We start from the raw sequence: 27,851 nt of genomic DNA on the forward strand, positions 1-27,851 counted from the left end.
AGAACGTGGCAGGAGCAGAGGTGGGAAATATGATAGTGTTTGAACATTTTCAGGGGTGTTACACAGTGATCAGTTCAACAGGTCAGGTTTGGGTACAGCGAGGAGAAATCAGCCTAAGTTCAGCAAAGACGACTTACATTAGATACATAAGAAAGGTAGAAAAAAACAAAAAAAAATCTTTCTAGCTGTAAGGGTAGTTAAGTTATGGTTGTCTAGGGACTTGTAGAATGATTGCTCTTACAAGGTTCATGAGAAGGCTGGATAGGTAAAAACTGAAGAAATAGGATCCCAAAATTTCACTGCATTTCCACAGTAACTTTTGTGGATGATCACCAACTCAAATACTTTTTAGTTTTGACTATATTCAGCTGCTTGCAATCACCCATCTTTTCATTTTCTCTCACACCTTCAAACATATAGGTGTTTTCCTATATTCTGTATTCCTCTTTTCAGCATTTCAGATGAAAACATTTTAGTGTTTCTGTAATTTCTGTACATCAAATTTGGACATTGTCATTATAGAGTAGCAAAGCTCGGCATTTAGCTGTTGTTTAGTATGGCTTCTAGCATAGCAAGATTTTTGTATTTTCTGTCAGTGAAACCGCAAATGATAATAGAATCTGTGATTCTAGAATCATAGAATGTGCTGAATTGGAAGTGATCCACATGAATCATCAAAGGCCAGCTCCTGGTCCTGCCCAGGACACCCCAACAGTCACACCCTGTGCCTGAGAGTGTTGTCCAAACACTTTCTGAACTCTGCCAGGCTTGGTGCTGTGACCATTTCTCTGGGGAGCCTGATCCAGGGCCCAGCCACCCTCTAGGGGAAGAACCTGTTCCTGATATCCAACCTAAACCTCCCCAGACATAGCTTCAGGCCATTCCCTCAGGTCTCATCACCGGTCACCAAGAGAGGAGATCAGTGCCTTCCCCTCCTCCTCCTCTCACAAGGAAGCTGTAACTGCATAGAGGTCTCCCCTCAGTCTCATCTCCTCTAGGCTGAGCAGACCAAGTGACCTCACCTGCTTCTCATATGGCTTCCCCTCAAGGCGTGGCACTATCTTCATAGCCCTTCTTTGCACACCCTCTCATAGATTTATATTTTTCTGATATTTGTGTTGCCCAAAACTGCAAACAGGATTCAAGGTCAGGCCACTCCAGTGCAGAGCAGAGCAGGAAAATGCTACAGGAGAAATAACAATAACAATAATAATAATCATCATCACTATTATCAGTCTTCTACAAATAACTCAGCTTTATCTTTGGCTGCAGTTAAGCATTAAAGATAGCCAGGGACGTTTGTGATGTTGAGTTGGATGAAATATTACCTCTTGGCTAGGGCAGGATAACTGCAATGTGGAAGGTACAGTATGTTTCAGTTGAGAGGTCCGTGACTGATTATGTAAAGCTTCATGAGAAACACATTTGGGGTTTCATAAGTACTCACCAGAGAACAGCAGGTCAGCAGTGAGATCTCATGCTTTGGAAGGACACACTGCACTACATGCATTTTTGAGCTAGTGTAACCAGTTTTTTCGAAAGGAATCCACTGAAGACTTGGGATGCAATCAGACCTCATGTGTCAGCTACCCACGTCAGCTGCCCAGTGAGCAGGACCAGCACTGTAAGTCTGTGTGTGCTCAAACCCTGACCCTGAACAAGACAGATTGAAGGCAAAAGGAGAAGTGAGGGTTAAGTCATGTGTCCTACTTTCCTAGTCAGTGTCTTTGAGCAAACCCCAACCATCCTGTGCTTGACTTTCCAGAGGCATTACTGTCCCTAATGAGGAAGAAGAGGCTTAGTTCCTCCTCTGTCTGCATAGGACCACACGCTGCTTCTGCATTAGCTTCCAGACTAACAGCCCAAACAGCGTCATGTAGCACAGCAGAAACCACAGCCAAGGTTTCCTGTGGGAAAGCTGACAGTCCTCAGGAACCTCCTCCAGGTTTCTGACAGCCCTGGAGAGGCTGCCAGGCCCCACTCCTTAGTCTGGGACTGTGACCCTTCATCACCCTGGGAACTGACCGTCCTGGGGCTGCAGCCCCTGTGGGAGCCCTGCAGGCACTGGGACTGTCCCTTCAGGGGAGCCGTGTCTGGGTGGGCAGTGTGTGTGTTCTGAGCTCTTGAAACACCTCTGAGTCCAAAGCCAATATCCTCAAGCTGGGGTAAATCAGAAGTTAGGGGTTGCTTGTGAAGCTTGAATTGTGACACTTTTAAGAACACTGGGACTCATTCAGTGGACACTTTGGCAGTGTGTCCAGCCTGTCATGAGCATGTTGTCTGAGCTAGTGGACGAAGGTGAGGGAAACACTGGCCCTCTTAACTCAATGTGTGTAGACATTATTTGGAGGTAATGGGGAATCAAGACCAGTCAGGACCGACACAGATTTCCATGGCAGAGTACCTGATATTAGGTAATGGCTGCTGCCCTTGGATTGAACTGCCTCTGCCCAAATTGTTCCATTTGGTAAGAATAATGGTCAAGATTTGGTGGAGTATTTGGTTTTGAGGCTGATGTGTAGATAATGTGGGGAACATGCCCTTTTTAAAGTGTTTCAACCTGAACAAGTGGCCTCTTTGTTCTCCCTGCTTTCCAGAGTTCCCTGGAGGTGTAAACCCTTCCACGGTGCCTCCTCCTCCACGTGCAGTTCCCCCCACCACTGAGGTGCTTACCAGCTGCTGCTTTTCAGGCTTTTCAGTCAATGAGACAATAAAGAAGAATTGCAATTTAAACTAGTCCATAGGATGCTGATGGCATTTCCCCCTACTGTATTTTAGACCATGCTGGCTCAAGCCATCTTGTATCTATCCAAAGTTAGTGCAGACAAGGCAAGCTTTGATCTTTCCAAAAGTGCAGTGGTGTACGTCTGCCGTAATGTGATGTCTCCTCTATTATGGCTGAGCCTGGAACACAATAACATCTTATAGAGGGCTTTGGAGTTTAGACTACAGCCCATTTATTTATTTTGCTGGAGCAGTGTCCCATAAGGAAAATCCTAGGCTGGGTTTAAAGAGCCAGACAATGGAGCAGCCGTCACATTTAGATGTTGCTTTTGAAACAATACCCTAATGCTACATCACTTTGCTTTGCTGGGTTCTGCTTCTACTTGCCAATGGCAGAAATCACAAGATCAGAATTAGTGAAAAGGGCTTTAGGGCTGTTTAGTGCAGAGCATGTTGAAAATGAAAACACCCACTCAACTGTGCTGCAAAAGCAGCTCTGGTTCCTAGGTTCCTTCTTGATCAGTGGATAGAGGCATTACCTCACACTCAGTATGGAGTCAGGCTGTGTGTCTCAGACTTCTGCAGGAAAATAGTAATGTTATGCTTACAGTAAAATATTAATAGTGCCAAATGTATGTAAAAAATTTAGACCATCTATTACCATGGAAAGGACCTTGAGAGTCCAGTATTTATAGAAAAGGAAAAGAGACATGTCTAGTCTTACTGTCTGTGAAAAGAATCTTAAAACATTTTTGGAGTCTACAGATAGCCCAAAATAACAGCTTAAAATTGTGACTTGCTGTATTTACAGCCTATTGATTTTTAATGATAAAATGAAAAAAAGAGCAGTATTTTGCAACAATATATACTATTGGAATTTTTTTTTTTTAAACTGAGTTTTACTGAAGAATTTTAATGCTGTTTTGCTTGCTCTATTTGCCAAGCTTCCCCTCCGCTTCCAGTTTAAAAAAAAATACAAAAATCATAAATATAAACAGGTAAAAGCAGCTGCATATTGCAAAGGGGCTTGGGGTGAATAACTTTTTCATTTATTAAAAAATTATGGAAACTATGACTGACATTGGTAAACAAAAACATGAAAAGGCATTGGAAAGCAAGCACTTGAAATTTATTCTGTAAAGGGAGCTTTTAATTCTCATTAGCTTGAGCAATTTATCTAAGAGTTCTTATGTTGACTTCCCTGCAATATTGGGCAATATTGGGCAATATTGGGCACCTCTTACAGACTGCTGAATATCCTAAGCATCTAAAAGGACTTACGTGGCACTTAAACACCTCTGAAACTTCTAAATCTTACTTGCTGTCTTAAAATCAGTGATTTCTACAATGCAATTTTGTGCAGGGATTTTGGAATCTGGAGTTATGTATGCACACATATCTGTATATATATGTCCAAGATAGAAACTGAGATATTAGGGCAAAGGGAATTCTGCATTATTTATGGTTTCCTGATGAATCCCTTCACATTGTTAGTATATTTCAGATTTATGAACTCCTTGAGATCTGTCATGTGAGATTGCTGCAAAACCTGGATTCTTGCTGTGAAAATTAGGGCTAGTTTGATATGGATTACATGCATTTTTGCTACTAATTATAGGAACGGCACATTTGGCAAGCTGTCATTTGACAGGGGTACAAGTATGGCAGGTCAAGCAGGGTGACAGAAATTACTGGGAGCAGCTCTTTCAGCCAAGTTTGGTTTTTAAAGGACCAAGTCAGCAGTAAGAGACTAAAATAAAAGAGTCTAAAATCTAAACCAGAACAGCCAAGACTTTGTGTGATACTCAACTGCTTAAATCTTTCTGATTACTGCTTTCTGTGTTTATTATGAATGAGTACAGAGTTTCTGGGCTCTTGCTCTGAATATGAACCCACAGCCCTGCATATGTGCAACTGTTAAGATCCATTTAGAACTTACTTTGTGCAAAGGGATACTCTATTGGATAAACTGAGAAATACCAGCTGATAACAGAGCTGAAAACATAACACGTGCTTGGGGACAAGGGAGAGGCTGTGGACCCAGCTGGAAGGCTGAAATGACTAATTTCTGTATGATTAACTATGTGATCTTTGAAAAGCCTGCACTGCAGGAGCTTCATACCCTCAAGATTTCTGTGAGATACCAACAGCATAGGTCTATGTGGTCTTTTTGCAGAAAGATTCAAAGCCTGGAAACCTTACCTTGGGGGTAGAGATACAAGAGGCTTAATCTATTCATTTTAGCAAAGAGAAGGTGAAGAGGTGACTTGGTCAGAACCCACAAGACTTTAGTGTGGTAGAAGGTTTCTGTGAACAAAGAACTCCTTTATGCAGCAGGGAGAAGCATAATAAACCCTGTGTCTGGAAGCTGCAGCTCAGTTTATACAGATGGGAACTGAGGTGCAAAATCATGGGCTTGAGGCAGGAATCACTGGCAGAAATTCTATGCCTGGTGTTACACTGCGGATCAGACTAGGTCATCACAACCAGCACTCTTGGCTTTGAAATCTGTGTGCCTATGATTAACGTGATTCCCACATTATATGCACACATCAGCATTGCATTTAGTCACTGAAGAAGAGAGAGAATGTATTCAATTAGCTCTGGGCTTTCTGCCTAAAAGGGGAAAATGAAGTGAGATTTTGTGTAAGGACAACCCTGGTAACACTGAAAAACACCATGGAATTACTAGCATTTGGGCAGATTGGAAAGGTTTTCACGGCCCAGCACAAAAGACCTTGCAGAAAGATCTCTGTTCACTGAGCTGCACAGAGAGAAGGCCAGAGCAGTCATGGAAAGGGACCTGGGGGTCCTGGTCGATGGAAAGGTAAACCTGGGCCAGCAGCACCCTGCAGCCAGGAGGGCCAACCCTGTCCTGGGGCATCAAGTCCAGCATCACAGCTGGGCAGGGGAGGGGATTGTCCTGCTCTGCTCTGAGCTGGGGTGGCCTTGCCTCCAGTGCTGCAGGCAGTTCTGGGTGCCACAATGTAAGAAAAATATAAATCTATTAGAAAATGTGCAAAGAAGGGCTATGAAGATGGTGCAAGGCCTTGAGGGGAAGCCATATTGGAAGACTGAGGTCACTTAGCCTGGAGAAGAGCAGACTGAGGACAGAGCTCACTGCAGTTACAGCTTCCCTGTAAGGATGAGAGGAGGGGCAGGCACTGATCCCTTCTCTGTGCTGACCAGTGACAGGACCTGAGGGAATGGCCTGAAGCTGTGTCTGGGGAGGTTTAGGTTGGATATTAGGATCAGGTTCTTCCCCTAGAGGGTGGCTGGGCCCTGGAACAGGCTCCCCAATGAAATGGTCACAGCACCAAGCCTGGCAGAGTTCAGGAAGTGTCTGGACAATGTTGTCAGGCACATGGTGTGATTGATGGAGATGGTGCTGTGCAGGATCAGGAGTTGGCCTTTGATGGTCCTTGTGGGTCCCTTCCAACTCTGCACATTCTGTGGTTCTGTGACACCATGCAGGGCTTAGCTGTGGCTCCAGAAAGCATTTGACATGCTTAGATAAACAAATCAGAGGTTGACAGGGCTATGCTAGAACCCTTTATTTCTTTCAAATCCAGTTTAAATATAAAGGAAAATATACTTTTTTTATGGTCTATTAAAAAAGGGTGGTATGGATTATTATGATGGTGATGAGAAGGAACTACATTCTCTCCAGAGAAGCCCTGGTTTAAATGTTTTGGTTTGCTGGAAAACCCCTAAGTTCTTGTAGGAACTTGAAGAGAGTCACTTAAAAGTGTTCCTGACTCACATTACAGGAATTCATCGCATTGAAAATGCAATTTTCAAGGCTAAAAGATAATGATTTTCAAACATAAAGTAATTTGTCTTTGAAAAGGCAAGCAAGATGCCATTTTTTAACCTGTACTTTCAAATCTCATTGAAGTACTTAGAGGGTATTAAATGAATTTTTTGGTGATTCAGAGAGAAAAAGTTTTTAAAATAATTATGGTGCATGAATAGTGTTCAGTCCTTTGACAGTTTATTAAGATTGGAAGTACTTTGAAGTTGTTTATCTCAGAATCACAGACTGGTAAATTTGGAAGGCTCCACAGTGGGTCATCTGGTCCAGCCTCCCTGTTCAAGCAGGGTCATCCCAGAGCCCATGGCTCAGGACTGCAGCCATACAGATCTGGAATATCTCCAGTGAGGGAGACTCCACAATCTCTCTGGGCAACCTGTTCCAGTGCTTGGTCACCTGCACAGTGGGAAAGTTCTTCCTCATGTTCCGATGGAATCTCCTGCACATCAGTTTCTTTCCATTGTCTCTTCTCCTTTTGCTTGACAACACCCAGCAGAGCCTGGGTCCATCCTCTTGACACCCTCTTTTAATGTGCAGGACCCTGCATTTGCCTTTGTTGAATGTCAGCAGGTCACTCTCTGCCCCCCAGGCCCTTCTGAAGCGCTGCACAGCCCTCTGGTCACTCCTCCCAGCTTTGGGTCATCAGTGAACCTGCAGTGAAGGTGTCTGCCCCTTCACCCAAGGCATTGATGAATGGGACAAAAAAATTACTTTCTGTACAGTCTTAATTTCTGCTGCCATGGGATGCTAAGGCATCTGTAGTTGTCACCCACATACACAGGCAAGTCCTTTCAATGCAGCTGTTTATTTTGCTTTTCCATTTTTTCCATCAGAGTGCTGAGTTGTTGCAGACCAGCACTTGTATTTGTTGAACATTTCCTGTCATCTACCTCCAAGGTCCTCTGTTTAAGCAGAACACTAAGGCATGAATAATTGAACTCACTCATTTGGGAGCTTGGGTTGTTGTTGCCTTCTCTTCTCTCTTGCAAACTGTCATTTTAAAAGATCACAGTTGTTTTTGTCAAGTTGTGTAATGTGGTCTTGGCTTTTCTCATTCTGTTTTCCAGTCACCTTGCAAAGGAAGTATCCTGTGGAGTCATGCTTTTGATCTCACCTAGGATGCTGGGTCTGCACTATGCACATCTGAAATAGCTGGTTTAGACCCTTTTCATTTTCATCTTGTTGCTTTTGGCAGGGAAAAAAGTGTTCAAAAGTAAGAGAATTTGTTCCTGTCCGATTTGAAAACTGAATGGCTCACTGTTTGGTTTTTTCTTTTTAAAAGTCCCTTACATGGGACTGTTTTTTGAGGGCTTGTGATCACGCATGTAGTTTGCTTTCTGTCTAGCCACAGCAGTTTACCAATTACAAAAGAGTCTTTCAGCACCTGACCCTATATTCAGGGCAAGCTCTGCAACCTTTAATTGTTTAATTACTGGTCCTAGCTTAAAAATATTTAACCACATTTTCTCAGGTAACTCCGTTATTATTCGAGAAGCATCCCCACAAAATATTTTCACTCATTTTCCTTTGCTATTTTACCCAGTAAAAGGAAGCAAAGGACATCTCTGGCAGTGATCAACTCGGCTTCAAAATACTTCCAAAAAGCCCTCATCTTCTCAACTAATGAAATAAAAGCCATTCCCTGAATCCTCTTATACACTATGCTGTGTGTGGCTGATGTGCTTTCTGCTGAGGAGGGGTGTGAGCAGTGGAGAAAAAGAAAAAAGACCTTGTATCTTTTCATTGCTTCTTTGTTTAGTGGTAAGTGGGAAATCCTTTCATCTGAAAACTTGTGTATTCTCTTTTTCTCCTTGAAAGGGTGGAGTCAAATATAACCCCAAGCTGGGTATGGAGGTACTTTAAATACAGTGACAAACAGTACACAGAACAAAGACTGCTTGTCCTGACTTCCAATGTCAAAAAAACCCCCAAAACCCAAAACCAACAAAATGAGAGAAACAAAGAACCAAAGAAGCAAAGAAAAAAGGTGATGAGTAAAGGTGAAAGTCAGTGCCTCTAAAACTACTTGAAATATATTCTTTTTAATATCAGTTAACAGTGGAAGGTGGCAGTGACAGAAATAAAATCTAGTGGGTTTGCAGATTTTGACACAATGAGGGGAAAATTGAGCTACTGAGTTGGTTTTATTCTTCTTTTAGTGACATTCAGCCACTCCTGCTGCAGGAAGATGAGTTAGCATTTGTTTGCCACCTTTATCAGGCTGTCAACTGATCTCTTCTAGTTTATTTCTGGTAGGATTTCCAATAGTGTTGGAAGCTAAAAGGTTAAGAATATGCTGCTTCAACCTTTACCTTTTCTGTTAGAGATAAACAAGAGTGAACATAAAGTACATCAGCAGCACTTTCAAGGAGCCACTTTTTAGACTGTAGCTTGCTCTTAAAGTCAGCATTGCACTTGGCTCAAATGATGAGATACTGACATTAAATGCTACTCAGGCAGAGACAGTGTTAATATTTTCAATGCCTTATGAAAAAGGAAAGAATGTAAACTAATTCTATTTCTCTTGTGATGAAGTTCCTTCATAATATCTGAGCAAAATCAAGGCTGTTTCAGCACTTAGACAAAATTTAATTATCTGCTGTTTATTTGGGGCAGGAGTGGAGTGGGAACAATTTTTTAAATGCTTACTGAGAGTCAGCTAATTTTTCGCATCCCTGTTTAAAAGTTTCCAAAAGAAGAGCATGAGGAAATCAGGTTGACTTCCATGGTCAACAGCAGCCAGTGCTAATGAATGCATGTACTGTTGGTTAGTGAAACTCATTATCCCTGTGTGCCAAAACAGAGACAATGGAGACAAAACCCACAGCCTTTCAACTCCAGATATATCACTGGCTAAACTTGCCTGACATGACTAAGAAATTGATTGATCTAAAGGAATTACAATGCAAGAAAAACCCCACTTCTCTATCCCCAGTCTTGTCCTCTCCAGCATCAGGCACTGGCTAGATAGTCAGTCTGCAGGGCACCTCACTGGCTGCTCTTATTTAGCTACAGGAAAGACAAAATTTCTGCAGTAGCTGAGCACTAATGCATTAATTCTAGTAGCCCCATTGAAAAGCACCAAAGTGTTAATCTATCCATTTTGCAGATGAAGAAAAGGGTGTCACTTTCACTTCAGCATTAATTTGGTCTGCTTTGAGTCCCAACCATGTCTGTATAATAGACTGACATATTTCAATTTTAGAAGGCTCATTTGCCATGTGCTTGCTTTATAGCCCGAGCTGATCTGACTCCTCCACTGTGTGTTGCTACAGCCCTACCCTATGCAGTTCACACCTCAGTTCACAGTGTGGTCAGTGTGGTCACCCTCTATTCTAGCTTCTAACCACAGCAAGCTGTAGGCTATCAAACACCAGGGGCACTGCACTTCATCCAAAGAAGGGTCCTCTTGTGAAAATCTGGAAATGAACAATGCTGACTGGGAAGGAAGAACCAGACCATCTGAGAACTAGACTATCCCCTGTTGGGATAAAACAGGATAGACCAGAGCCATTCCATGACCACAATTTATAATCTGCAGTCTTTCTGTATCTTATAGTGACAGATCTTATGAATGACAACTCCTTCTCAAATGCTCCATCCAGGTGGTGATAAATAACATGAGTAAGTTTAAGCAAAGTTAGGCAGTCCAATGCTTTGCATTCAGTGGAAGTTAATAGGCGTTTCTTGCAGTTCTCTTTTTACTCTTTGGATGGCACTATTTTCCTAGAGGGTGGATAAGGATATGAATTCTGTGAGGGTAATGTGGTAATTCTTGCTGTTACTCATATGAAAGAAAAAAAGTTGAAAAAGCCTGTGAACTAGAACCAATGGGATATATAGAGATTTTCTGCTTCTTGTCACAGTATGTTGACTGAACAGTTGAGTGTCATGACCTAAGGTTATGCCTGGCACCAGCTTAGCTGTATCTCAGCCAGGTCAACCATTGAAGAAAGGTGGACTTTAGGAATTTATTCTATTCAGTTTGCAAGTGGGAGGAGAAAGTTCAGTTTCCTGGCACTGCTACAGCTGAGGAAACACTGTGATATACAGCTCTGTTAAGCAGAGATGGAAACCAAAGGAGAGTTATGTACTCATGGTGAATAAGTGAGACACCAGGAAGATATTTCTGTTGGAAGAAACATAGAAGAGTTTTCACTATTCCTCTCCCCAGTTAAACAGCACTAATGCAAGTAAAAGAGTTGCACTAAGAAATACCTTTATCTATGTTCCTAATTCCTTCAACAGAAATCTAACTAGGTCCAAAGATTCACCAAACCTGATCCTGCAGAGAGACAAAAGCAGCAAAGATGTGAGGGAAAAAAAACACAATTTCAGTTGTTTTTAAGCCGCTGCCTTTCATATTCACTGTAGTCTACTCAATTCTCTTTTACAGTGGAAAAAGAGAGATGTGATTGCCCCACCCTGAACATCACAGTGTAATCTTTTCTTTTTATTGAACTGCTGTCTTCATTCAACAGCCAATTGTATGTCCATCAAATTCTCAGTTTAAAATTTTTCTTAGGCTTAGGGAATTTTTGCTGCCAATCTCAAGAATACATCTACTTGTCTTGGCTACAAACCCGTGTCATCTTGGACTAATTCCAGCTGGCCAGACTGCAGTGCCCTTGCCTGTGATAAACAGAGTTTTGCTACACAAACTGGCCTGCTCTCATAAGGAAGAGATTGTGCTCAGCAGAGGAGGTTTGAGCTAGCTGCAGTAAAATCTATTGTTGTGATATAAAAGTCTGCTCTGTGATAAGAATATTCCTCATCTGGATGATGAAAATCTGTTCTTTTCTTCCTTTTGTTGACCATGCTGAGTTCTATGGATGTAAACCTGTCCATGTTTAACATGTGATTTTTTATAGCCATTTCTGTGATGGCTTCCTTCAACAGTGAAAGAACCTGCCAGGAAGTAGAGAAATTGTCTTTGAGAAGCTGGAGATAATTTTTAAGAGCTATAGGTAATGACAAAATGAAAATTTTACCAGGACACAATTTTTTAAAACATTTGGTGCAATGATTTTCTAGTTGTTAGGTCTATTTGTTAAAATCTGTGTTCTGTGTTTTAGAAATAGCTGCACTATATTTAGGTGACTATTTATAGAAAATTTAAGCCCTGCTCCTAGAGCTTGTCTCTACTTTTCTCTTTTTTAAAACTTGGTATTTATATCATCTAACCATAGGAAAGCGTGGGCTTCAGGACTGTGGTTCACCAAAGTCCTGAGGGCCTGCCACACAAAGGATGATTTCTCCACTGGTTAAAACCCATCAAAAACAACTTTTCCACTGGGTATGCTGGGAAGAATCTCACTGAAAAAGGCAACTTTTCTAAACAGGATTGAGTTTTGTGGGATAATTCTGCTGACTACACTGAACTTCTCCCTCAGAAGGATTTTGCCCCTTGCCTCTTGCTTTTTCTATTAAAGACTTTATAACATTTGCTATTATAAAGCATAGCTGTTATAAACTGTATAAACTTTGCTGTTATAAACTCTTCTGCTTTTAATGGAGAATTGAATCTTGGTGTGTTTCTTCTGAGTAAGCTTGCACAGAGGCAAATTGCAGCAGGATTTTGTAGGTTTCAGCAAATCACGAAGGATAAATCACTAGAGTATTTTTCATAAAAGCGAAGAAAAAACCATATCCTACTCTCTGCTGCTTGAAATTCTTGGTAAGTTTAATGTAAAAAACAGAGACTGTATAGCTTCCATTTGAGAACATCAGAAATGCCAGATCCTCAAGTACTTTTTGACAAGCTCTACCACTTCAATTGCAAAAATTAGCATCATTTAAGGTAAAAGGCCATTGCCAGTTTCATCTGTGTTTTATAAACAGAAATTAACTAAAATTGGAATGTTACCATCTCACCCATCCAACCACTGAGGTTTAGTCATAAGGGAACACTGGTATGAGCCATCCCATGCCCGAACTAGCAGAGCAAAACCAAAATTGGTGAGGTTTTCTCACATCAGACTAAGCCTACCTCTCATAACAGAGATAAGAATAAACTGAAACCTTATATCTGACTCCCAAACTGCGGTGGTTTAGATAAATAAGGACCTGAGCCAGGCTACCCACAGAAGGTGGAATGCAGTCACCCGGGTCAGGGACTGGTCCCAGCAGCAGAGGAGATTTCTTGTAGTTTCTAAGAGAACTGGAATATCTGTCATGCTCAGAAGGCTGCTTTCTACTCGGAGAAACCCCAAATGTTGACACTGTGGTGCCAAGCTACAGCCATTCTGCAGAGCAAGCTCTCTCCTTTGCCAGTCCCAGCAGGGCACTGCAGCTAGCTGTTTGTGGAAGCAATAGTCTTATCCATAATTAGTGGCTGAATGGCTACACATGTGAAATGCTCTTGTAACATTCTCTCCTTGCATTAGTTCTCTTGCTGCAGAAACAAGGATAAGTGACTTTCAGGTTTCATTTGGATTTATTGATCTCATGACCAGCTGTGGCCTCAGAATGACGCTTGGCACGTATCATGTGGCCATTTTATGACATCACTGTTTACTCAAGTGGTTCTGTAGTTTTCATCTCCATATTCAAGATAAGTTGGCTTAGCTTCCATTAAAAATTATGTTTTATTCAGGATTGAGATAACCTTTCCCAGGCACCAAGCTTCATCTCTCTCTGCTAATCTTTCAGCTATCTGAAACTTTTTTTTCTCTAGTGAATAAGCAGTTATCTTAAAGAAGAAATGTGGAAATAACTCTGTGAAAAGGGTAAATATAAGAAAAAGAGGGAAACAAGATTGATTCAGTCCCCCAAGCTGTTGTTTAGTTTAGGGTCTCCTAGCCAAATGATGTATCTCTCACACTTGAGGATGTGAAGAAATAGATGACTAAAAGCACATGTGTTCTCACAGAAAATCTGAGTCTATAAAAATGATGAAATTTGCATTTATGGTGTTTATGCAAGAAAGCAATTTTGACTGACCTTTGTCCAAGCCACCTTGGAATGCTTTGTGTCAGCTGTCTCTCTAGCAGCAGTGCTCTGTCATTTTCTAATTAAGTCTGTGCAACTGTTCACATTGGAATTAAAACTCCAAGCAAAAGGTTGCAGGGCGCTGTGTCTTCATTATCTATTTTTCTCATCTTGTGGCTCATGCTGAGTTGCATTCTGCTTAAACAAAGCAATATGGTTCTTACTGTTGAGAGCGCAGGACTGCAAACAGCAAGCTAGTCCATGGCTGTGCTGTTGTTTTGTGCAGTACCAGCTGGTTTTTATTGAGGAAACCGTACTCTGTAGTTGAATAATTTTGGTCTCTACAGTACTTATTGTTCTGTTATGGAAGGGGTGAAAAGAGAGTACTAAATACTCTGAAGAGCTAGGAACTGACAGTAACTGGAAGAGTATGTATTGCACAGCTGATGAAGAACCAGATGATCTTTTTTTTGTGTGTTACTGAAAGCACTGATTGACCTATGATGAGTTTACTGAGAAGAAAAGATCAGAACTTTCTTCTGCTTTCCTTCTTCTAGTTTCAAAACAATTAGAACATAACACTGCTCTTCCAGAAATCCACCAGATTTTTCTTCTCAGAATTGTCCCATTCTATTGCTGCCTAAATTGATCACCACATTTGCAACACTTCACCATGCATCAGTTTCCTCCTCTGTGAAATAACTTGAGCTCTTAAAAAGAATTCTTTCTCTTAAGTTTATGACTTACAAACTTTGAGATCTGAGGTTGAAAAAAATGAAGGCCACACTGTGACCACTTAGCAATCTGATTATGGATAGGGTTTAAGTTATGACACTAATGCTGACAGATGTCAGTGAGACAGATATTTTATTTCTTTTGCATACGCATTTCTCTGTGCTCTACCCTGAGGACCTTGAATTTCTCCTCTGTTGAGTGATGAATCTTCCACTGAAAAAAGGTCTTTTGCACATATTAGTAGAGATTTGGGCTGATGCACTCAGTGAAACTTGTTGCTTGGCTCCTATCTACTCTTAGGTACAGCATGCAGGTTGGAAATTAGGTCAACCATGTTTTGTGGCACCTTTTGACAGCAGCCATGAGTTGAATGGACTTTGGGCTGCACCTCCCTTTGATGTGGAGTCCTTCTTTGAGTCAGGTCAGAGGGAGAGAATCAGCCTGGGATGTGGCAGAGGTACAAAATGTCTCCTTCATCTCTGCCAAGTGAGTTTCTTGGGAGCATATCCCAAAGCAACAAATGGTGTGAGATCAGAGCACAGCTCTAGGCTTCATCACCCAGTTTTCTACTGTGCTTGTGCCAAAGCAGAAGATTTGGCTTGCTGGAAAGGAACATCCTTGTGGAATGGGGATGCATCTTTTAAATGGATGTGGTTGGATGGGGAACAGTGGGAAGGGCTGAGTACAGAATTTATCCTGGTGCACATTTCACATGATGAAATTTCCCTTGTTAAAGCAAACCAACCAAAAAAAAAAAAAAAAAAAAAAAAAAGAAAGGAACAGAAAGAGCAGAGGAGTATTTTTGTGGTAGAGCTGTGCATCATGTGCTGTGTTATGAATCCAACTGTATGCAGCACTCTTTAATTAACTTTTTATTAGGATGGAAAAAATCAGCTCTACAATATAGAAGACTATTTAAAAAATGAAGCATATTGGCTATTTTTGATCCCAAATGCACGAAGGAACCAGACTACAATACATTCCAGTGACTTGAAATATTTTGATTGTAATAAAGTTGTAATAAAAAAATGTAGCTAGCTTTGAGTCATACAAGAAGACATCACCACATCCTTAGGTTTTATTGCCTTTACTTGCACTGAAAATAAATAGAAATTATTTACTGTGAAATAATGAAGAAATTATGGAACTAAGAATGGCATCTTCACAGTGAATTTCTGCTTTGGGAGGGACATTCAGAGCTAAGTTGCTAATCTCTTCATAAAGTCTTTAACTGAATGAGACAAGTCTGTGAGGAAGAATGCTGATTTTGGGCTTAAGATCAGCAGTATACGTGTCCATATCAGAAATTACATAAATAAACCAGGATGAACGTGGAGGCCCTCTTCCTCTTGTTCCCACTGCTTAAACAATGGCTAAGTTGCCTCTAACCTACCCTCACTCACTCTAATTTTTTTCTGGCAAAAATTCTGGTGTACAATGTTTTCTTCATTTGAAGTGAAAGGAGGATGATTTTTTTTTCAGCTGAGTTAGAAGTCTAGCTTTCCTAACCATAGATTTCATCTTCACGGAGTAAACTTTTGAACCTGATGCAAATCCCAAAGATTATTGTCTTCCTACAAGTTTTGTGCAGAACAAGAGAAAGAAGGTCCAAAGCAATGCCTTTATGAAAGAGAGACAGAAAGTAAGCAGGCTTTATTTGTTTCACCAGCCATGCTATCTCTCACACAGGGGTTTGCACAAGCCGACCTTTCACAGAGTGGAAATTACCTTTACCAAAGTGGGAGAAAGCGGGGGAAAGAGCCATACAAAGTCATGACACCAAGTAACTATTTTTCTTACAATTTTTGGGCAAAGTGAATGAAACTATTTTGTAAAAATATTAACACCTTCTCCTGCCCCAAGAAAATGTAGAGTAGAGCATTTACCTAGTCTGTGTCTTTAGAGTTGTGTGTTTCTGTCTTAGTACTGACAGAATAAATTGTGTTCAAATTCAGCTATTTTTTAGATTTGCAGAAAGAAGAAGGAGAATAAAATTCATTAAATTCATCAGAAAAACATTTGAAGTCTTCTTTAAAGAGGTTAATTGGACCTAATTTCTTTCAGCTCTCAAGGGAACACAGCAAATGATTTGACATACAGGATCCAGAGAGCAAAAATGTATAAACCAGTTCAAGCATGTCTTCTCTCAAATTCAGTTATTCCTGAAGCTGAAGTATATTATATAATAGCAAACTTGTCATCTTGAAGTCTGCTACTCCTGTGTAATTTTTATTAAGAAATAAAATACTTACAGCCATCTTAACTTTTCCTTAATGAAGCCTAGAGGAAGACTGTGGGAAAAGTTTCTTTAAAAGATGGGCATTTCCATTAGGATCACAGAATATTCTGAATTGGAAGAGACTCACAATGATCATCAAGTCCAGCTCTTAAATGAATTGTTCATATGAATTGTTTCATATCAATTTTTCAAATGCATTCTTCAGTTGTGATCGAATTCACAACCTTGGTGTTGTTATCATCATGCTCTAGCCAGCTAATCTCAAGGGGGTAGGAGGTCGCCCAATATTAATAATTTATCATCACATCATATTATTTAATGATTGTTGTTCAGAATAAACCATAAATTTGAAGTGTAGAACAGAATAAACCACAAAAATGAAGGGTAAGGCAGAATTCAAAAGCATTTTGATTCTGTGCAACCATTATGTTGTCACAGGGCATATTTTAATTTTCTCTCCATTAACATCTTCATTGCTTCTAAAACACAGAATCCATACTTTCTTCTCAAACCCCAAACATTTTGTGCCAGTGTTAGAATACATATTGTATAAATCTCTCCAATCCTCCCTGATCTAATGTAGATGTAAATATCTAATACTTTCACAGTAAAATGGTGCATCAGAATGTAGGAGATATTAGGCCATAAACATAGAGAGGTCCCATAGCTAAAGTATTAAAAAACCTCTCCTTTTCAGTTTCCAAGTTTAATGCTTTAAATTTGAGGAGTGCATTAATGCTTAGTGTGGGACAGAACATGCCATGGGGGACTGTGAAAATATTTCATTTGGAGACAAATCCCACTGAGGACTTGCATGTTCCCAAAGCACTGCCCAGCCTCTGCTGTGAGGGGCACACAGCCCGAGACAGAGGTCTGTCCCCGGGGCCTCGGGCATGACGGGCAGACAAAGAGAGCCGTGCATGAGTTCCCAGCAGATCATAACTTCCTCACTATCACTGCCTGCATGTCAACAAAGACTGGGAGCTGTCAGGATACACTGAACTGGGAAAAAGAGAAACTGGAAGCTGCTGGCATCCAGCCCAGGCTTCAAACAACACAGCTATCCTATGTATTTTTTTGTGTATCTGAACAGGGGTTCTGTTTGAGGTCATCTTTAACATCTGTGTATTCACCCAAGGATCAGTCCTATATATAGCACACTTGTTTATGTTACCCTGATGTGGCAGAATCACTCTGCCCAGGAGATCCACATCTTTGACTCATTTTGTCATTGCTCTTTCCCAGCTCTTGCTCGTAAAGGACATATCTGTTGCAAGCTGGTACTCTACTGAATTTGCAATTCATTATATATCAAATATTTCTGAAAACAAAAGTCACCGTTTTTAGTCTTTTCAGTTGCACACAGTCTCCAGCTTTGTCCTCCTATTTTATTCTCATTATAAAATAAAGTTGACCTGAAGAGATGGGGATTACTTAAAAGAAAACCTCTGTGTATAGGGGAATGGGAAGGAAATACCCCAGGAATAGTTAATTGGGAACTACATCTAACACTAAGCCATTCAGAGTTGCTTCAAGCCATTTATAAGTTGCTTTATTTCCAGAACTTCCAACTCTTACAACTCTTATAAGCTATTGCTCGTCCCAACGTAAAAACTCCACGGTTTTTGGTGACTTCCCAGTGATGGCTCACTGGTTACTGCAGTATCTCCTGCCATACAGAAGACATAGGTCTAAACAAATATAGAATATAAGGATAACTCTGGTTTGGGCAGCTGGGTAGATTCCATCCTGTGGTTCACCATGGCCCTCTAGTCCTCCTCATCATCAGAAATTCTATCTGGCTGGATGAAGGAAGGTTCAGGGAGTCATGTGGCCACACTGGGGCTGCTTTGGACCTCAGGATAAAGATGATGCAGTATATGTGTGTGGCAAAACAGCATGATGTTCACAGAGATGGTGTCTGGCACCGGTGTTATCAATGTATCAACAAAGGCTGGGGGCCATCATTGCAGTGAGGATGCCTTTACATGCCAAGCCTCAAGACAGGAAAGAATTTGTCCATCTGCTTCTCTGCTAGGGCTGTCTGGCCCTCCTGAATGACTGTTTCTTTCTACCTTTCTAAGTCAGCCTTTTTGAACAGAAAGAGTTGGAGCTAAGCTGTAGCACAACAGAGAGTAGTTACGGCATTTTGGCAGGGCAAGGAAAATCTGGCTCACCAGTGTCAAAGGACTAGGAGCTTCTCTGCCTTCTCTGACAAACCTATGCTGTGGGAACTCCGCACATCACTCCTGATGTCCAGAGTTGCCGAGATAACCCCTGGAGGGCTCGGAAATCCTGGAATGTTGCCAGAAGTGCTTAGTGGTGGGGTCTTGACCCTGCACAGGATGTACCACCTGTATGAGGACAAGAGGATCACTTGGGGATAAGTGGTGAAGGAATTGATTATTCACAGGGTGAAAACACTGGTTTTGGGATTTTGGTACAGGGGGGGGTTTTAGGAGACAAGATGGAGGAATTAGGGCATGTCTTGTCCTTCTCCTCTTCTTCTTGTCATCCATCTTTGGTGGTGATGTTGGCACTTTGGCATTGGTCCACGTTAAATCTGCACTTGTTAATAAGGGTAAAAGGTATTGGAAGGTAAAGGTAAATATCTTATACGTAGTTTTTAGTATAAAAATAGACGACCGCCCAGAGGGAGGTCAGTGTGCCCGTGGCTGTCTTGCTGGGCACACCTCTGTCAGGCTGGGAGATGACTTTGTAGATAAGAATTAATAAACAATATTGAAGACCGAAAAATCTGAAGAGTGCACTCGTCCTTTGGAGTGCGGGTTGTCCCAAGGCCATTCTACGCCTAACTGGGCAGAGACAACAGGCTGAGAAACAGAGACTTATGCCTGCACAGTGTAGGAACATACATATCTACACCTGGGATCTAAGCTGCACTCAAGGCTGTATCCAGGTGCTTGAACTGGAAGGAGCAGACACAGAAGGATCTCAGCAGACTTACAGGACATTTCAGACAGGAATAAAACTTTTGGCAGGTTTCTCCAGTGAGGAGCATCAATTTAGACAGGGGAAAAAGTTGCTGTGGCAAGCAGCCTGCTGCAAAGATTCTGCAGAGAAAAGCAGAATCACAGAGCACATTTGAGCAAAACAGATGGGAACGCTGGTGAATGCCTAAAGCTGTGAGGTTCAGGGCCTGCTAGAAACAAGCTGTTCTCATGCAGAAAGGTCCCTGGTGAAGCTGTGAAGTCCTGTTCTGTTATTCTGAACCAGAAAAGTCAATGTTTGCTCATCCTGGCTCAGCTTCAGCAAAATCATCATAATAGTTTCCTGTGTGGTCTGAGATGAAAAAAATAGCAGCTCAAAATGGTTTTCTGTTCAGATTCAGTTCAGTGCCCTCTCCAAAAGGCACTCTGGAGGAACCACTCATTCTCAGAGCATACTGGTGTGCCTGGATGGTAAGAGGGAAGGTTTTAATCACTCTGTGGATTTTGATCTCAATTTTGCCTGAGCTTTGTTGTACCTACCATTGTGCAAATCACTTTGTCACTGCTCCCTACTCACTCAGCAACTTCACTGGGATGAGCAGGTGGGTCACAACTTGATTCCTGGTAGGTGAAGACCCATCTTTACAAAATCACTGCTGTGCTTGTACCTTCACAGAACTAAATAGGCCACTGGCTGACTAGGTCATGGAAATGGGCTTCTTGCCCTCAAAAAGGACCCTGGAGATTAGGGTTGCAACACGTCAGCATGTGCTGTTGGCAGTAGCCACTGCTATAGCTAATCTTTTAACACGTGGAAGATATCAGGCTCCAGGATCATCAATCAAACATTCATTTACTTTAATGAAAGGAAGGAACAAAGGCTCCAGTTTCCCTGGAAGAGGATGAAGAAAAGCTTGAACTAATGCCAGGCTAAAAATTATTAAAGTGAGACTGTCCCTTTCCCTTTCTCTGTAGATAGGTGTGCTGCCAGTTCCTGGGCCCCAGACCCTTCATTCACTGGAGCAAAACAGCCATCTTCTGTGCTATTCTTTGTGCAACAAATGCAGTGTTTAGACCAAGGTCAAGCTGGAATTAGTGCTTGTCCCCTTGAGGGATAACACCGCTGGATTATGCCAGAGCCTGTCTGCACTGGGTGAAGTTCCTCTGCCGGATTATCCCTTCCCATCCTGTCTGACTCCTTGCCCTGTGACCCTCAGCCTATTCATGCAGTGTCCTTAGGGCTCCTGCAGTGCTGGGATCCAGCTGGCAGCTTACCCAGAGCTGCTCTGGTGGGGTTTTTGCTGGGCTGCTCTCCTCTGCCTCGCTCCCACCCTAAAGCCACATGCTTTCATGCTTAATGTACACACAGGCACAGCACATATGGACCTGTACAACAATCTGTTTTATCAGCCTGCATGTTTTCATACATTGAGGGTTTACACTCCCAGCTGCCATGGTTACAGCCTGACTTCACTGGCAGGGAATTAGACTACTGAATGTCTCCTAGACTGTGAAGGCATTTGAAAGGCAGCTGCTTTGCAGTGAGGAAATTTATTTTGTGTAGAAGGAGGCAAAATTATCAAGTTATCCATTTTATCTCATTTTGGGCCAAATCTCCCCAAATTAAAGCCTTAAAAATCCTTGTGCACATGCAACAAATGAGAGAATTTGGACCACAATATTCAAGGCTGTTGCTGTAGATAGGGTGACAGAAGCTCTCTGGTTATGTTGCAATGTACCATAAAGCAGTCCCTTTCAGCTGTGTTTGGGCAGTAGAACACTGCTTCATTTTATAGTGAGGATTCCCCTTTGATTTACAGCTAAACTTGTTCCATTGCTGTCAGTGAGCTGTTCCAAAAGAGGCTTTATTTTCTCTTCTGCGTCCTGCAGTGGCTCTTTCTTACTTACCTGATTTCAATAATTATCACACAGTCTTTCATTTTAGCTTATTTTACTTCTTTCAAAATAACCTGTGAAATAATAGGCAGTCCACTCGGGAAGTGCATTTCTTCCATCATTTGTTGTACTTCATTTTCTCTTTTGTAAGCAATTTTTTATTTCCAAAAATTTAAAAAATGACACATAGAATTAGTTAAAACTATTCTGATACTTTGTATCCATATATTACCCCTATTAATTGCTTCAGGAAATCTGCTACAGTATCACTAGTCAAGACTAAATAGTGACTGTTACATGCAATTATGTCCTTCCACCTTTTTCCCTGCATTTCTGAGGAATTAGTTGTGCCTAGCACAATATACCTCACAGTGTATTCTCTCAGTCACTTCCTCTGCCTCTGTGTGGATTTTTTTTCCCCTATGAAATTTTCATTTCCTTTCTGTATGCCACCAAATTCCTGGCTGTAGTGACTGCTGCAGTGGCTGCCTGGGTTCTTCTTTTCTTCTCTCTGAGACGCGAACTGGACTTTAAAGCACACTACTAACCTTTTCAGTCTGATGTTAATCTGGGCCAAGTTTCCCCCTCAGAATTACTGCATGTATGTGACAGCAATAAGATTAAGTTCATGGTACTCAAAACTGCTCTACAGATTTACAGAGCCTCTGTGGCAGTCATCCAATGTTCAGTAATAATGTAATGGTTTTGGATAATTTCCTGGTTTATCTTAAGCATCTTCATTCTGATCTTAATAGCCTCAGTCTCCCCTGTACAGAAACTTTCTGCTCCTAGGCATATTTGTTACTTAACTCTGGTAAGTCCTCTGTGGCTCTTTTGGAGGTGAATACAGTATTACAGGCAACTGTGTGCCATTGATTCATATAATGCTTCTATAAAGTTCAATGCATTATTTCTCATTCTGACATAATAAACACATTTTTAAGTCTTAGGAAATGAGTAGGTAATGCAATACTCAAGTCTTCTAGTCATCCATCACAGAAATTGCCATGCATAAAAGAAGCCCATTGTTTCATTTGCAGTTCATCCATTCTGTCCTTTGGTCCCATCAGGACTTTTGGTGTGTCTGTTATCCAGCCTTGGTGGCTTTTTTCTCTCTTATTTGCTCCTTCAGAGCTTCTGGTTTCTAGCATATTATCTTTATTGTCTGAAGAGGCTAATGCCAGACTCAATGCTGTTCATTTAGCCAAAGGCCAAGATGATGAAGTTTTTCTGCAGCCAGGTCCCTTAACCATGCTCCATTGGAAAAGTGGAAACATTGGAAGCAGCCAGCTGTTTTCAGAAGCACCATGAATAAATAGATTACAGAAGCATTTTATCAAAAGGAAGGAGGGATGAGAGGAATTACCACTAACACAGGGAGTCTTCTCTAATCTGTGATAAAAACTTGGTTATTCCTGAATCTCTTTGATTGTTCTGTGCTCCTTGTCATTGTAGTGAACGTCTGAATCAAAACAAGCACCAACAGCTCCAGCTGCAGCTTGTTCTGCAGCAAGGCACACTGTGCAATCTATGGATGACTGAAGCCTAAAGCTACACATGAAGTATCACTGAGATGGATTTACACTACTCCTGTGCAGCTCTCACAGTGGGGAAAAAAGATATGGAAAGCTGTTAAACTAGTGCTAAACAAAACTTTAAAGGAATGCACTTACTCCTCAGTGTGAATTCTTGTCCTAATGTAAACACTGGAAAAACTCTCCCTGAATTATCCTGGATTTAACCACAGAACCCTGGAATATTCATGTGAATAAAAATGGGATGAGTCAAAGAAGGATCCTGGCCAAGGTGATACAGCCTGCCTTACCAAGTGGTGGGTAGACAGGCTTTACAGACAAAGTGTTCACTTTTGGTGTTTATTTTAATGTATATTTAAAATTGCTTTGGAAAGGAAAGGATGGAAGTAGACAGGCTTTCACCTTATCTGAGTTATAATCTGGACCTGATTGTATATTAATCAGGGTAAATCAATTGTGGTGATTGGAGCTGTTCCACAGCTCCAATGACCACGATTGACTTACCCTGATTAACAAGGAAACACTGCAGCAGAGTCTGTATCGTAGCCCTGACCTCAGCCAAAACCTCTCCCTGGCATGTGCTCAGGTGTGCTTTCATGGTGCCTGCCCTGAATATTTGCAGGCAGGAACAGCAGCCTGAACTGCTCCCAAGTTGTGAGGGAGAGCCAAGGTGCATTATATCATACTTTAGTAATTCAACCAAGAGGCACTTCTACCAACTCTCTGAATTTCTCTTTTCCCTCTTCTTCTGGAAAGAAAGAAAATTTCTATTGTACCAAGTCCTAATCACATTTTGTGGCTTTTCTGGATTGCTCAAATGGCCTGTTGGCCTGAGTGAGTTGGGGAATAAAGTATTATTAAAAACGTAAAAATTAATCCCAGCAGTCTAGTCAGAAAAAAGATGTTTGATCAATACTTTTCCCAATACCCTGCACACAAATGCTCCATCAATAGCTGTCGCACTGGTATATAAAGTATTTTTGTGGGAATGTGTAGGTTTGTGTCGACCTTTGTAGAGTCTAAAGATTCTGCGCAACCAGTGAGTTGCTATCTATGTAAACAGATGTTTTGCAGAGAAAAATCTATGATCATTACTTGTCTTCCATTCTATGTGGCCTAGGATTTCACAATAATTTTTAACTCTACTAGCTAGCACTTACCTTCAAGAAAATCTTCCTGACTCAAAGCCCTCAGCAAAGGAGAGACTATGACACATCCAGTCAAAAGGTTGACATCCCTTTGCAACACATACAATGAGCACTATGCAGCATATATTAGTTGCATATTATCTTTAAACTGAATTTTCCTCAAGATTGATTTCTGGTAATGAGATGCAATGAAGCAGCTGGGCTAGGATTAAGCCCATACTGCTTTGGGCAGAAGCACATCGTTACACGCAGGCAGGAATCTGGAATCTTAGCTCTGCCTACAAATTCTTCATGATGCAGTGCTTAACTGCTGAAAATGTTGCAAGGAATCCTGAAGATCCTGGGAGTATGGTGTCCATGACTGAATAAACCAAGCATTTTTTTTTGCCAGTGCCATTTTTTTAGCAGTGCCATTCAAGCAGACTTCCTGGAAAGTCTGAGGCAGCATATGTTAATGGCAGAGGCAGACATTTGGTCCAGCATCTGGCTGGCATCCTTTCATTTGTTCATTTGTTTTGTGCAATGTGAGGTCCTTTTCACTTTTTTAATCAGCAGCTATATAAATTAATCCTGGCTTAGTGCTTGAGATGTAGTGTACTGTAAAATTAATATATCATTCTGTAGGAGACTAACATTCCCTCTGATTCAGTTTATCTTCTTTTCTTTTGTGCAGGAACATCTTTGAGGACATTTTAGCACTGAGAGATGGGAAAGGAGAGGTAAAGTCAGTACCTGAAAGCTCCACAGCTAGGAGAGGATGTGGGAAGTTTGGAATTAGATCCAATCTAGCTTTACATCTATTGTATTGCATTTACCCTTCATGCTTGATCAAAGCACTATTACATTCACATGGGGAAGAAAAGGTTCAACATCTGAATCTGGAACAAAACTGTGTAAAGTTCCACTCAACATCAGGGATTTACCTTTATCAAAGCTGATGGCTTGCCCACTGACACTGATAAGGAGAATATCCCTTTTCATTGTGTTTCTGTTGTTTTTAATGTTCTGGCCTCTTCGGAATGTTTTAAGCTGAGGCAGAGTGCTTTCCCAGATGAGCATGTACATTAACCATGTGGAAAAACAAAGCATCTTTTTTGCATCCAAGCCTTTCTATAATTATTCTGTACATTTTATATGTGCCAGGTGAATCAGTCAGACCCCACTGAAGCTGTCTACAGAGGCAGAGGCTTGCTTTGTTTGGTGTCTTACATAAAATGATTCACATTTTTATGAGAGATTTTGAATTCTCTTACAGAGCATCAGCCCTGGTGACTGATCCAGAAATATGGGACATGTCAGTAACACCTGAACTGCTGTTGCAGAACTGGGTCACTGATGCATAAACCAAATGAGTATAGAGGAAAAGAGGACCACAGTGATGGGTAAGAATTGTAGATTCTCTGAATCTGGGGGTTTTTATGTTATTCCCTAGTTTTTCACTCTTCATGAACTCATCAAACTCATCTTAAAACAGTTGCTTACATTACTTTGTCAGCTTTAAAGGTGATTAATGACAAGTTACTTTATTGACTTCTGTGCAGCACTGCAACCATTAGGACAAATTGGAATCAATCCCCTCCTTCATCTGTGGGGTCCTGTTACTCACCTGGGCACTGTTACAAGATGTACCTAAACTGTCATGAGTGCATTAATCAGTGAGTCCACCACTGTTCTTCAAGATATGAATGTACTTAACACCTTGTTGAAATTATGTCCTTACTTTAGACATGCAGGCTCTCTAGTAACTAGTTCTGTAGGGTTCTTCAGAACATTATTAGCACTCCTAACAATTCCAAAAGGTAGTAAAAAAGTATTAAGGATAATAAAGACGTTGAGGTGACAGAAAAGGAGTTGAAGCCCTTTGCAGTGTGTGAGATGGTTCTACATGGCAAACAGCAAGCTGAGTTGCCCATTGTGCATGATTATGTAATGAAAGACCCTATTGTAACAACGTGATACACCCAGGGAGAAGGGGTTAGAGCTGCTCTGCAAACCTTCAGTCTGAACTTCCTGATCTTTCTGCAATTAAAATTTCAGACAGCCTTGTATGTGTGCATTCTTTAGACACTGCATTCCCTGAGAGGGCGTCTGTTTGGATTTTGGGCAAGAGAGCTGAAAACACTCATTTATTTATTGGATAAATAAATGTAAAACAGCTGCAGATGCCATTGTGTAACTATTACTCCTCCCTAAAACTCCTGCAAATACTAAACCTCTGTGTAATGAATGAGAGGTTTATATTAATAAGGTAGTTTGAAAGGTGTTAGGGTGAGGGAAGGGAAAACAAAGCAAGGGATCATGAAGTGCTTATGAACTTGAGTCTGTTTTTCCTTTCACTGGCAGCATAGCCAACTGCTGCACAAAACGCACAGTTGTTGCCCTCTACTTTAACTCGCTTTCCTTTACAAATTCCAAGCAGCCCCAACACTTCTGACTGCTAAGCACAGTCCTGCTCTTCAGGCTGTCCAGAAATTGCCTTTGCAGTAGTAAGTCTCAGTCTCCTGTAATGTGTAAGTTACATGCTGCATATCTGAATATGCTGGATGGATGTGTGGTCTTTCTATGACTGAATGCTTACAGAGTATGAGGTCCCTCATGCCTCATCTGAGTTTGGGCTGAATAACCCAATATAATTTCTGCCACATGATGCTCAAGCATGCCTCAAGAACAGTATTTTGGAGAGAAATGTGAGCCAGTCCCATGTATGAAGGTGTCTCATCTTCTCAGCAAGGTCAATTAGCCCAAATAGATTTCCATGTTAAACCGTTTCTGAAGTAGTTTTTGTACCTGGACAGAGCCAACATAACTGTCTAGGGGCAAGGCCTGAACCTGGGCTGTGGATTTCTCTGCTATCCTTTGTACACAGGCTTTTGGAAGCTGCAAACCTTATCTTTGTGCCCTTGTGCTTCTCTCAGGCACTTTAAAGCTCTTAACAATGTAAGACTGCAGGAACATGAAAGCAGGAGACAGTACAATTTTCTGCCTGAGCAGTGCTAAAGGCTTTAGTGTAAATGGTCATTAAAGCTCTTTAATTCTGGATAACACAACACAATCAGTGACACTAAGTCCTTGGAATTCATGGAGGTTTTCTTTTCTTTCCCCAGAAATGAGAACAACCACCCTCGCAGGTCATGGACTTCTAAAGGGGAATATTTCCAAATGGAAAATGGACTAAACTCTGCTCAGAGAGAGCTCTCTCTGGTATGGAAAGAATGAATAAACTATGATACATGTCCTCCAGTACACTGTAACTTCCAAGTGAGCTAACAACATGGTTTCCTATAATTGCTTCACATCAGATTTCTCCTCAGGTATATCAATGGGATTAAGAAATTGTAGCATCACAAGGATGTTGTCACATCAGGAGATCAAGCAAGTTGCTTTTTTACCTCCTTTCCAGTTCAGGTTAATCTGGAGCCAAAATCGTTCCTGTTCAGTTTCAGTTCAGATCACTAACAATTCTTTAACCTCTTGCACCTGACTCACAACAGTCAGTTGCTGGAAAGGATTCCGTGGAGCAGAGCTTGAGACACAGAAAATATTATCTATCTTCCCTTGCTAAATAGCTGAAGTAAGTTTTGAGAGGGTCTGGTTCTAGTTGACGTACCACAAGCCTCCAAAACTACACTCCAATTCTGGTTCAAAAGAAAAACCACATTTTTAGGTGGCTTTTGGTTGGGTTCCCATCTGCATTGCCAGCAAGTATGGTGTCTTAGTCACCTGCTGTAAGAAGTGATGGGTGCTACAAACACAAAACTCCTAATCACTCATTTACTCAATGTCTCTGGTGAAATGTGTTTATTTGATTCCTTGCATTTGCAATTCCTTAGTCCAGTTAATTGTATTTGAAACAGTCAATAAAGCTTCTGTAACTTATTA

The 27,851-nt window shown here is 41.2% G+C and overlaps 1 long non-coding RNA gene across 1 annotated transcript; it reads left to right on the plus strand.

Moving 5' to 3' along the window:
• Nucleotides 1–1,028: 1,028 nt before the first annotated feature.
• LOC113459164 (uncharacterized) lies at nt 1,029–27,851 on the plus strand. Its single transcript, XR_012578930.1, has 3 exons — nt 1,029–1,624; nt 25,228–25,354; nt 27,077–27,851. It is a non-coding gene; the product is annotated as an uncharacterized LOC113459164 (long non-coding RNA).

This window comes from Zonotrichia albicollis, chromosome 2, assembly GCF_047830755.1.
Source record: "Zonotrichia albicollis isolate bZonAlb1 chromosome 2, bZonAlb1.hap1, whole genome shotgun sequence".
Lineage (NCBI taxonomy): Eukaryota > Metazoa > Chordata > Aves > Passeriformes > Passerellidae > Zonotrichia > Zonotrichia albicollis.